This window comes from Coenobita brevimanus, chromosome 61, assembly GCF_032717465.1.
Source record: "Coenobita brevimanus isolate Jiangsu-jjx chromosome 61, ASM3271746v2, whole genome shotgun sequence".
In the NCBI taxonomy this organism is placed as follows: domain Eukaryota; kingdom Metazoa; phylum Arthropoda; class Malacostraca; order Decapoda; family Coenobitidae; genus Coenobita; species Coenobita brevimanus.
The window spans coordinates 3,297,318-3,309,817 of record NC_137014.1 but is presented as its reverse complement, the minus strand read 5'-3'; the positions used below and the strand labels follow the sequence as shown (position 1 = coordinate 3,309,817).

Below are 12,500 nucleotides of genomic sequence, written 5' to 3'. Positions count from 1 at the left end.
ATGTGTGTGTGTGTGTGTGTGTGTGTGTGTGTGTGTGTGTGTGTGTATCTAGGTCACACACATGAGCAGGTCTGTACGTGAAGGTCGTAGGTCAAGGTCAAGGTCACTCAAAAAAAAATCTATTTGACTTTTTTTTCTCTCCACGTCAGGGTCAAGATGGCACACATTTTCAAAATCATGGCGCAACCCCATGATCTATCTATCTATCTATTGCCAGACGCCTCAATCCCTTAAGGGGTGGCCACAAACAAATCGCCTCCATATCGCCCTGTCCCTCCATGACCAGACCTATAAAAGTAAGATTATATATCACTGAAAAGAACATTCGTGTGTATATAACCAGATTTATCATTATTAGAAAAAAGATATAGTAGTAAAGCATTTTTCGTATTAGTTAAAAAATAATAATAATAATAAAAATAAGAATAGTGGCTGGAATGGGCAGACGGACAAGTCAATTCCTCTTTATTGGTAAAAGGAGAAATGTTACGATTAAATTACAGTCCTTATTTCCCTATCAACGTCTCTCAAGTCATTATCATCTTTATCAGTACAATTTTTCTATATACTAATGTCGCAAATATCCTTCCAGCGTTCATTTATTTATCTATTTATTTATTTATTTATTTATTTATTTTGGGGTCGAGGGAAGTTTGAAGGGAAGCGCAATTTTTTTCATTTAATCTTACTACCACAAGTCCATTTTTTTTTTTTTTTTTTTTTTTAGGTTGGGAAAGAGGTCACGCACGGAAGGCTTAACAGGACGATTTCTCCCATCCCTCTGCTTCGAAACCTCCCTGATGGAAAATAAAAATCGTCCGGAGGCAGCAAGAATAGAAAATAAATCGCGGTGCTGCAAGGGTTAAGGACTGTCTATGGCTTGAGTTGTTTGAATAGGAGAAGCGAGGAGGCAAATGGTGATATGTATGGTGTAAGGAGGTGCAGTGGTGGTGAGGGGTGTGTGGTGAGATGGTGTGGTCACGTAGAGGGAGTGGGTGTGAATAGGGCGAAGGAAAAGGGAGAAAGGTTGTGTGTTTGAGGGCGTGAGGAGACGTGAAAGGCTAGAAAGGTGGATGGATAGGGTAGGTGGAGGTGTAAGAGAGGGATGGAAGGGATGGAAGCTGAGCAGGTAAAGGAATGGATGAATGGAAAGTGGATGTATGTGTAGCTGCATACTGACACACACACACACACACACACACACACACACACACACACACACACACACATCTTCGAATTTCGGATACACCGCTCTCAATACTGACACCTGATTCGTACATGACCAGCATGGATTAGCTTGATATTTTTTCAATTGTTCCTTGGCTAAGTAATCCCTCACACATGCATTATCTATTATTATTATTATTATTATTATTATTATTAATATTATTATTATTATCACTACTACTACTACTACTACTACTAGTCACTATTGGTACAATTTCCAATACTACTACTACTACTACTACTACTACTCTCATCACCATCAAACCACCATCGTTATTATTATTATTATTATTATTATTATTATTATTATTATTATCATTATTATTATTATTATTATTATCACTGCTACCTCCAGACGATTTTATTCAGCTCAGGAGTGACATTTCGACCTGAAGGGGTTAATGAGCAGCCTTCAATAAAATCCTCTCTTTCAATGGCCTGTCCTAAGTCGCCAAAAAAAAAAATCGTCTGGAGGGAGCAGGGAGAGAAAGAAAATCGCGTCATCGGGCTGAAGGGAAGAATAAAATGTCCTCGGTCTGAAGTGGTCCAAGATGTCTCCCCTGATTTATTAACGATTTATTTATTTATTATGATTTATTGGATTTATTGATGGTTCAGACCGATTTATTTTTCTTTTTAAATTTCGAGTTTGCTTATTTTTGGCTTATTTTTTACACGTATTCCGTATTTATTAATTTTGTTTTATTCATTTATTTATTTTTTATTTTTATTGCATACTTCAAACTCCGATTTATTTGTCTGCATTCCGATTGCCTTCATTTATTTCCGATTTATTTCTGTTTATTGTCATTTGTTCAAACTCCAACTTTTCCTGATCTCTGACTTCTTTCCTGACACATTTCCGATTTTTTCCGATATATTTCCGATTTTTCCCGATATATTTCCGATTTTTCCCGATATATTTCCGATTTTTTCCGATATATTTCCGATTTTTCCCGATATATTTCTGATTTTTCCCGATATATTTCCCATTTTTTTCTGATATATTTCTGATTTTTCCCGATATATTTCCGATTTTTCCCGATATATTTCCGATTTTCGCCGATATTTTTCCGATATATTTCCGATGTTCCAAGATATATTTCCGATTTTTTCCAATATACTTCCGATTTTCCCCGATATATTTCCAGTTTTTTTGATATATTTCCGATTTTTTCCGATATATTTCCGATTTTTTCCCGATATATATCCAGTTTTTTTTTTATATTTCCGATTTTTTCCCATATATTTCCGGTTTTTCCCGATATACTTCCGATTTTCCCCGATATATTTCCGATGTTCCAAGATATATTTCCGATTTTCCCCCGATATATTTCCGATTTTTCATGATATATTTATTTTTTTTCGATATATTTCCGATTTTTCCCGATATATTCCCAAATTTTCCCGGTATATGCGTATTTCCCGATTTATTCCTGGTCCCTCCCTCCCGATATATTTCCGATTTTTCCCGATATATTTCCGATCTGTTTTTAATATCCCCCTCATATATTTCCGATTTCTTCCCGATATTTTCCGCAAACGGGCAGGCAGGCAGGTAACGCACTTCCAATACACCTGGGGGCCCGTACCGCTTTGCATACACCCGATAAATTGACTCGATAAATTGACCCGATAGACCCGATAAATTGACTCGATAAATTGATCCGATAAACTGACCCGATAAATTGACTCGATAAATTGATCCGATAAACTGACCCGATAAATTGACCTGATAAACAGACCCAATAAATTCTCTATCTATCTATTAAATTGACCCCATAAATGGACCCGATAAACAGACCCGATAACCTCTTTTGCGTTTATTCAGGCTACACGTTTGCCATCTTAAAGTCGCCCCTTCCCCCCGAGGGCGTCTTGGGGGGCTTCCTTCTCTCCACTTCCGGACGAATTTTTTCCTCCTCGACCTCTTCACACCGACGATGCGTTTTTTTTTTTGCTAGCGTTTTCTAGTCTATATTATTATTATTTTTTTATTATTTTCTGTTATAATTTTGTGATTATTCTTTGCTTTGTTTTCTTGGTATCCTTGGGGAGAGAGAGAGAGAGAGAGAGAGAGAGACACACACACACACACACACACACACACACACACACACACACACACACACACACACACACACACACACACACAAACAAACATTACACCCCCTGTGCTATCACTCGCGCGGGTATAAAAATCAGAAATGAAAATAAAGTGGCATGGAGGGTGTGTTAGGGAGCCTCCTAAGGTGAAGAGAATATTGCTCGCTTTAGTTTTAGGTTGGTATTCTCTCCCCAACACCTCTTCCTTGGCGATTTATTTTCAGATATGGCTGGTTAATATTTTGTACGTTATTTAATGGTGTTATTGGAAGGATTTACGTGATGCAGAAGAGGAGGGTAAGGTGCAATAAACAAAATAAATCGCTAGGAAATGGGTGTTGGGAGAATATTGACTTCAGTGTAGTACGCAGTCAAGGGCAAAAAGTCAATCTAATCTACTGTGCATAATTCACACTTAAGGCACGACCGTGTAAAGTACTCCACCACGCAGCGTACAGCACCAAATAATTGGCCGGCTAATGCTACCCTTATTGTTAGCTGCGGTTTCTTGCTTGGTTGGTTTCTTGTTTTATTGTGGCGGGCACTTCTACCCTTCAGAATTAACCAATTCCGACCAAATTTGGACACAATGACCAGCCTATGACCTAGCTGTGTCTGCAAGGTTTTGGTTGTTAGGCAACTACTCGTTACATTGCGACGGCCGAAAAATCGCGTTTTTCGTACTCTCCACGTTCTGAGTTGCACAAGCATTACTAATGGGCGTAGAAAGCTCTGACTTGTTTAGGTGTAATCATAAGGTCATTCCCTATCGGAAGTGTGCCATCCATTTTTCCCCTCTCTTCCCGTTTTCGAGTGGCAACCCTGCGAAGATTGGCCTCAGCATCCCTAACAACCAGTAGTGGTCCCCCCCCCCCCAGTTCCCTAGTGGTTCGACGGAAATGAATGAAAGTTTGCATGCTTATAGACAACATTGGCCAGATCAGGGGTCAAAGGTCATCAAATGGGAAAATGGTTAAAACAGCTAAAAAAAAAAAAAAAAAAAAAAAACTATGCTCGCACAAAATGGTAAGGCTCCGAAGATTATTATGCCAGGGCCATGATTCTTGGGTGGAATGTTGCACTGGAGTACCTCCACACAAAAATTACACTTAGTGTCGAAACTCACTTCCTGTCACTGGCAACGCCACCTGGAAGCCGTACCTCTGGCGGGCCATTCCATGAATTTCAAGTTCCCTGGCTCCACAGTGGGTGGATGGAATCGAATGAAGCTTTGCATGTTTATAGACGTTCAGGAGTACTACAAGTATGCTTCCTACATGCATGACCTTTATCTGCCAAGTTAGGGGTCAAAGGTCATCAAGTGCAGAAAATATGAAAAGAGCTAAAATTACGAACTTGCTCTCACGCAAATCTATAGCCACGATTATTTTTAAGCCATGACCATGATTCCTTGGTGCAGTGTTGTCATGGAGTACCACCACAGAAATGGCTTTCAGTGTCGAAACTCACTTCCAGTAGCTGGCAGCGCCACCTATAATCTGAACCTCGGGTGGGCCAAAGCTTTGTCCGCTAAGAGCTGACCATCGTGGCTTACCGACTTCCAATAAAAATAATAATATTTACAGTAGTAGTAGAAGTAGTACAAAGAAATGAACAAGAACAAAAACTGCAACAACCAAATAATAATAAAAATAATAACAATAACAATAATAATAATAAACAGGCAGAGAATCACACCAAGCCTAAATCACCCTAACCCCTTCAGTACTGTGTCGTAATTTTGGCTTTTATTCTTGCTAACCTCGAACAATTCAAACTAAGAAAAAATCATTCCTACATTAAATCCCTCTATAGAAAAAATTGTTGTCCTGATATACAGAATAAATTTTTAAAAGGAACCATCAGGGTAAAGAGGTTAGGAGTCCGCAGAATGACGTGAGAGGTGGAAAGGATGGGAATATTAGGTGAACCTGTGTTGGGAAATGTACCTTGACAAATTAAAGTAGAGAGTAGCATGATTGGTCTGGAGAGAGAGAGAGAGAGAGCACCTACCTGCCTGTCTTCTCCCCCGCTTCGGTCATACCAGCTTAAAGTTGTCGCGTCTCTCACACCACCACACCACTTCATGTCATATCAGGGTACTGCCGCCTACACCACACCACACCACACCACATTACATTACATTACACCATACCACACCACACCACACCACACCTCACCACATTACATTACATTACACCATACCACACCACACCACACTACACCACACTACACCACACCACACCACACCACACCACATTACACCACACCACACCACATTACATTACACCATACCACACCACACTACACCACACCACATTACATTACACCATACCACATCACATCACACCACACCGGACCACTGCACACATCACACCAGCACACATCACGTATCATTGTACTGTGACTTACACCACCATACCATACCACATTGCATCACACACACACACACACACACACACACACACACACACACACACACACAATTTCTGCACTATGGACTTCAAGCCGTGAGTCTGTAATTCTCTCTCTCTCTTTCTCTCTCTCTCTCTCTCTCTCTCTCTCTCTCTCTCTCTCTCACACACACACACACAATTTCTGCACTATGGACTTCAAGCCGTGAGTCTGTAATTCTCTCTCTCTCTCTCTCTCTCTCTCTCACACACACACACACACACACACACACACACGGAAATGTCTGTAAGGTGTTCATTCAGGCTGATTCACAGCAAATTAATGTCGTTGTACCCTACCCAGCCCCCCCCACCCACCCCCATCCCACACCCACACCCACACATTCACGTCAGCACCCACACCCACGCGCACACTCACACCCTCACCCACACTCACACCCACACCCACGCCTTCACAAATACACCCACACATCCCTCCCTTGCCCTAACCCCCCCCACCCACACCGACCACCCACACTGCCTGATAATGATGATGATAACGATTTTGTTCCAATATGTATCGCTTCCAGACGATTTTATCCTAATATTTCCAGACGATTTTGCTCTAATTTGTCACTTCCAGACGATTTTCTTCCAATATTTCTCGCTTCCAGACGATTTTGGGCCAATTTGTCACTTCCAGACGATTTTGTGCCAATCTATTTCGCTTCCAGACGATTTTCTTCTATCTATCGCTTCCAGACGATTTTGTTCTAATATTTCCAGACGATTTAGCTCCCTGAAAAAAGCCCTCGAAACCAGAACTTCAAAAAACTCTATTCCTATCATTTTTCCACCAAGCGTCTCTCATCAGCTGAAAGAAATCGTCTGAGGGTACGAAAAATCCGCTAAAAATGGGGTATACTTGTGTACTTAATGGGGTATACATGTTTACTTAATGAGGTATACATGTGTACTTAATGAGGTATACATGTGTACTTAATGGGGTATACATGTGTACTTAATGGGGTATACATGTGTACTTAATGGGGTATACATGTGTACTTAATGAGGTATACATGTGTACTTAATTAGGTATACATGTGTACTTAATGGGGTATACATGTGTACTTAATGGGGTATACATGTGTACTTAATGGGGTATACATGTGTACTTAATGGGGTATACATGTGTACTTAATGGGGTATACATGTGTACTTAATGGGGTATACATGTGTACTTAATGGGTATACATGTGTACTTAATGGGTATACATGTGTACTTAATGGGTATACATGTGTACTTAATGGGGTATACATGTGTACTTAATGGGTATACATGTGTACTTAATGGGTATACATGTGTACTTAATGGGTATACATGTGTACTTAATGGGGTATACATGTGTACTTAATGGGTATACATGTGCACTTAATGGGTATACATGTGTACTTAATGGGTATACATGTGTACTTAATGGGTATACATGTGTACTTAATGGGGTATACATGTGTACTTAATGGGTATACATGTGCACTTAATGGGGTATACATGTGTACTTAATGGGTATACATGTGCACTTAATGGGGTATACATGTGTACTTAATGGGTATACATGTGTACTTAATGGGGTATACATGTGTACTTAATGGGGTATACATGTGCACTTTTTCCAACTCTACCCAACTCTTGCTTTTTTTACTTTATTTATTTATTTATTTATTTATTTATATTCTTGTTACCTGCGATTTTTATTTTATTTTTATTTATTTTTTTTTTACAGGTCAGACATGCCAAACAGGTGTGGTTCGATCCGGCCTTCACTATACTCCTTTCACCTTAACTTGGCCAAGATTTTCGTCCTTTTGCTGCTTATTTCACGCGGCTCAGTGACACATAAAGACAATGCTATGGCTCTACATCCTTTCCCACAGCACTTCTTCGTGACTAGCACTATCTTCTAGTGTTAATCTGCTACTACAACTCAGCAATCAAGATGATGAAAAGGTGCACATACACAAGTGAAGACAACGTACATGTATACAAAACAAGGTGCACATATATAAGACAAGGTACACATACACAAGACAAGGTACACATACACAAGACAAGGTGCACATACGCAAGACAAGGTACACATACACAGGACAAGGTGCACATACACAAGACAAGGTGCACATACGCAAGACAAGGTACACATACACAGGACAAGGTGCACATACGCAAGACAAGGTACACATACACAAGACAAGGTACACATACACAAGACAAGGTGCACATACGCAAGACAAGGTGCACATACACAAGACAAGGTACACATACGCAAGACAAGGTACACATACACAAGACAAGGTACACATACACAAGACAAGGTACACATACACAGGACAAGGTGCACATACACAGGACAAGGTGCACATACGCAAGACAAGGTACACATACACAGGACAAGGTGCACATAACTGAAAACCAAAAAAGTACATGTCACACAGTACTAAGCATTACATTACATTTTTTTCTACTAATTAGGATATGAGTGAAGGAGTCAGGGAACAGCACAACATCAGCCATCACTACCACAACACCACTTCCGCTTCTCAAACTTCCTCTACAACATCCGCCATCACTACCACAACACCACTTCCGCGTCTCAAACTTCCTCTACAACATCCGCCATCACTACCACAATACCACTTCCGCTTCTCAAACTTCCTCTTCAACGTCAGCCATTACTACCACAATACCACTTCCGCTTCTCAAACTTCCTCTTCAGCATCTTGGAAGACACAAGATGGCTGAAAATGTCTTGTAAGAAATGCGTAAGGTGTCAGACGGTCATTACTAACACAAAACTACTTACGCTACTTACACTTCCTCTACAACATCCGCCATCACTACCACCACTTCCGCGTCTCAAACTTCCTCTTCAGCATCTTAGAAGACACACGATCGTTTAAGATGTCTTGTAAGAAATGCGTAAGGTGTCAGACGGTCATTACTAACACAAATCCACTTACGCTACTTACACTTCCTCTTCAACACAATACCACTTACGCTACTTACACTTCCTCTTCAACACAATACCACTTACGCTACTTACACTTCCTCGTCAACACAAAACCACTTACGCTACTTACACTTCCTCTTCAACACAATACCACTTACGCTACTTACACTTCCTCTTCAACACAAAACCACTTACGCTACTTACACTTCCTCTTCAACACAATACCACTTACGCTACTTACACTTCCTCTTCAACACAATACCACTTACGCTACTTACACTTCCTCTTCAACACAATACCACTTACGCTACTTACACTTCCTCTTCAACACAATACCACTTACGCTACTTACACTTCCTCTTCAACACAATACCACTTACGCTACTTACACTTCCTCTTCAACACAATACCACTTACGCTACTTACACTTCCTCTTCAACACAATACCACTTACGCTACTTACACTTCCTCGTCAACACAAAACCACTTCCGCTTCTCAAACACTTCCTCTTCAGCATCTTAGAAGACACACGATCGCTTAAGATGTCTTGTAAGAAATGCGTAAGAAAGAAGGTCAATTCACTGATGAGCAAGTACCCGGTAATTCTCAGTCCATACCCTCAAGATATTCTCAGCGACTTTCGTAAATAAATCGCTTCTTAGGTCCACGAATTTATCTTACGCTGCTTCCTCGGTATTCTTCCTAACACCTCTTCCTAACCGATTTATTTTGCTGATTACATCCTTATTACCCTTTTCCGTGATAAATAAATTCTTCTAATATCATCAGTCCCTAACACCTCTCCCTAATCGATTTATTTTGCTGATTACATCCTTATTACCCTTTTCCGTGATAAATTCTTCTAATATCACCATTCTTTCCCTAAATAACGTAACAAAAGGATATTGACCAGCCATATCCAAAAATAAATCGCTAAGGAAGAGGTGCTAGGGAACTTCCTTAACTGGCGAGAACAGGAGCCCAGGTATGCTTTCTACTAGACAGGTGAGAGAGAGAGAGAGAGAGAGAGAAATAGCCCTGGCAATGCTTGAATAAAACATCATCTCAGTGAAGTGGTATATTTCGGTCAATCAGCCTAGCCCCGGAGCCCTACACCTGACAAGAGAGTAATTAGAGACTGACCTTATAATCTGTACCTGTAATCTTATCGACCTTGACCAAATTAGCCTGATAATGAGGTAATGAGGGTGATTATACATGAGAGGTAGTTAACATCTTCCGCTCGACACTACAAGACAGGCAGGCAGACATACAGATAAATATACACACATACAGTAGGGGTAGCTACATAACCATCACTAATTAATAGATAGATAGATAGATAGATACAGAGATAGATAGATAGGTCAACGCCATGTGACCTGATATCCTCTCTCTACCATATTTTCACCTTAGTTACCTGTAAGGAGAGAGAGAGAGAGAGAGAGAGAGAGAGAGAGAGAGAGAGAGAGAGAGAGACAGTCAGACAGAAAGACAGACAGAGAATAACTACGGACAAACACCTGAATTCTATGGACTGTTATTTTCCTTCTCAAAATAATATATACACAATTCATTATCTCTGCACCGCCACACTGTTTCCCATACTGCGTTTTTTTTACTGCTCGTAGTGCCTAGTTAGTTTTATTTTTTTTTTGCGAAGAAGAAGGAACCCAAGGCCAGTTATAATTACCATGCACGATTTTATTTATTTATTTATTTTTTTTTTTTCAAGGATGCCTTTCTGGATACCCCCTCAAGAATCCACTTCGATACACCCTGGGGGGGCTCAAGACACTATTGTACACCTTCAATAGATTACTTTACACCTCAGACAGATAAAAGTCCATACTGATTACTAAACAGGACCGGCCATCTCCTCGAAGGGATTGACAACCAGCTCTGAACTCTTCCCCCATGCAGGCGATGTACGAAAGAAAACGAGGTGTCTGTAGAAAGTAATGCATGTGAGTGGAAATGCTGTACGGGCTGTGTGTGTGTGTGTGTGTGTGTGTGTGTGTGTGTGTGTGTGTGTGTGTGTGTGTGTGTGTGTGTGTGTGTATTTAAATTTCCGCCATAGTTTGGTGTTCGAACCATTAATTTGGGGCTCACGTATAAAAGAAAAAAAAGTAGGCTAACCACCACATATTCTAAACAGGCAGACAGCAAGACACAGATAGCTAAACGGACAGACGGATAGACAGATATAGATACATAGCCGGCCCGTAATTTTCAACAGAATTTTGGTGGGGGCTGGACCAAACGTAAATAACTCCGTACTACAAACTTAAAATTAAACCAACACGCTTAAATTTGCAGACCATCCGATATTCCTCAGTTTGTTTCTTCCTTAAAAGTTGATGTTCAAATGAGGCGTGTTTGTTTAGTGACGAAGGTGGGTGTTTGAATAAATGCCTTCACTTTCTGTCAATCTGAACTTCCAACTCAAACTGTGACTTAAATAATCTGGTCATTTTACGTTTTTCTTGCCCTATGCTGCACCTCTACCGAGACTGTTCTTTCACGCCTGCGCCAGGATTCAGGTTAAATTACACCGCCCCTGCCTTTATTCTTTTGGAAATGCTTAAATAATCTAAGTACTATTACGATTTACTTTATGATCAATCTGGATCAAATTTAGGAATATTCTATCAACACACGTGGATTTGTTTGACTCTTAAACAAAACTACTCAGAGTTATTTTCCTTTTTATTTTCAAGTCCAGCCTTATAAGCCCTTAATCTTAGCTGAAGTTTTGAATAATTAATATACAGGGAAATTACGACCCCGGAGAGATAATGAGGGCAATGCAGACGATACCTTACACGTCGCCAGCACACCCATCTTTCATCGTGCACGGAACACAGCTCTCTCTATCACACCCTGCACCACACACACCCTGTCTTTACCGCACCAGCAAATACCCAGAAACGTAACATCATGAGAGCGTGTGTATTACCCTCACTCTCATATACATTATCAGCCTCCATCTGTTACATTAGTGAAGGCTATATTTTTCGTTGGTATTATTGTTATTATTCCGGCCTCAGAGCACCGCTACGATTCCAGGAGAACCAGAGACTGTGCGAGGAATCTGAAGGGCCCAGGTTATGTGTCCTGGCATGGGCTATTGCTGATAGGAAAAAAAATCCAAATCCTCTATGCGCAGTGGAAGGGCATGTCAGAAAGGGTCATATCAGTCTATGTGGACGAGAGAAGTTGGTCGTGTTTACTGGATATTTCAATACGACCTGCGCATGGAATCTGAATGGCCCAGGTTGTGTGTCCTGGTATGGGCCCCTGCTGACAGAAAAAATCCAACTCCCCAATAGGGTCAAGGTCACTGTAAGAAGCAGTAGGTGGAGACTAGTGACTATCCGCAAGACAATTACAGTTATTATTATTATTATTATTATTATTATCATTATTACTATTATTATTATTATTGTTATTATTATTATCATTATTATTATTAGTAGTAGTAGCAGTAGTAGTAGTAGTAGTAGCAGCAGCAGTAGTAGTAGTAGTAGCAGTAGTAGTAGTAGTAGTAGCAGTAATAGTAGTAGTAGTAGCAGTAGTGGCGATGATATTTACATGTAGTGCGTGTTCATTTTTTTTTCTATAATTTGGTACGTGTGTCTCAAACATTCTAGTGTTATCATCTCAGTCACGTTTATCACTTCACTTATATTAAACTGATTTTTTGATTTTTCATTTTATTATTTAACCCCTTCAGTACGATGACGCCTTCTTATACTCTATTCC

At 40.2% G+C, this 12,500-nt stretch overlaps 1 protein-coding gene across 1 annotated transcript in view; it reads right to left on the bottom strand.

Moving 5' to 3' along the window:
• The window catches only part of Gprk1 (G protein-coupled receptor kinase 1), a 219,458-nt gene that overhangs the window by 63,065 nt on the left and 143,893 nt on the right, over positions 1–12,500 (bottom strand). The gene's annotated exons all lie outside the window — the stretch shown is intronic.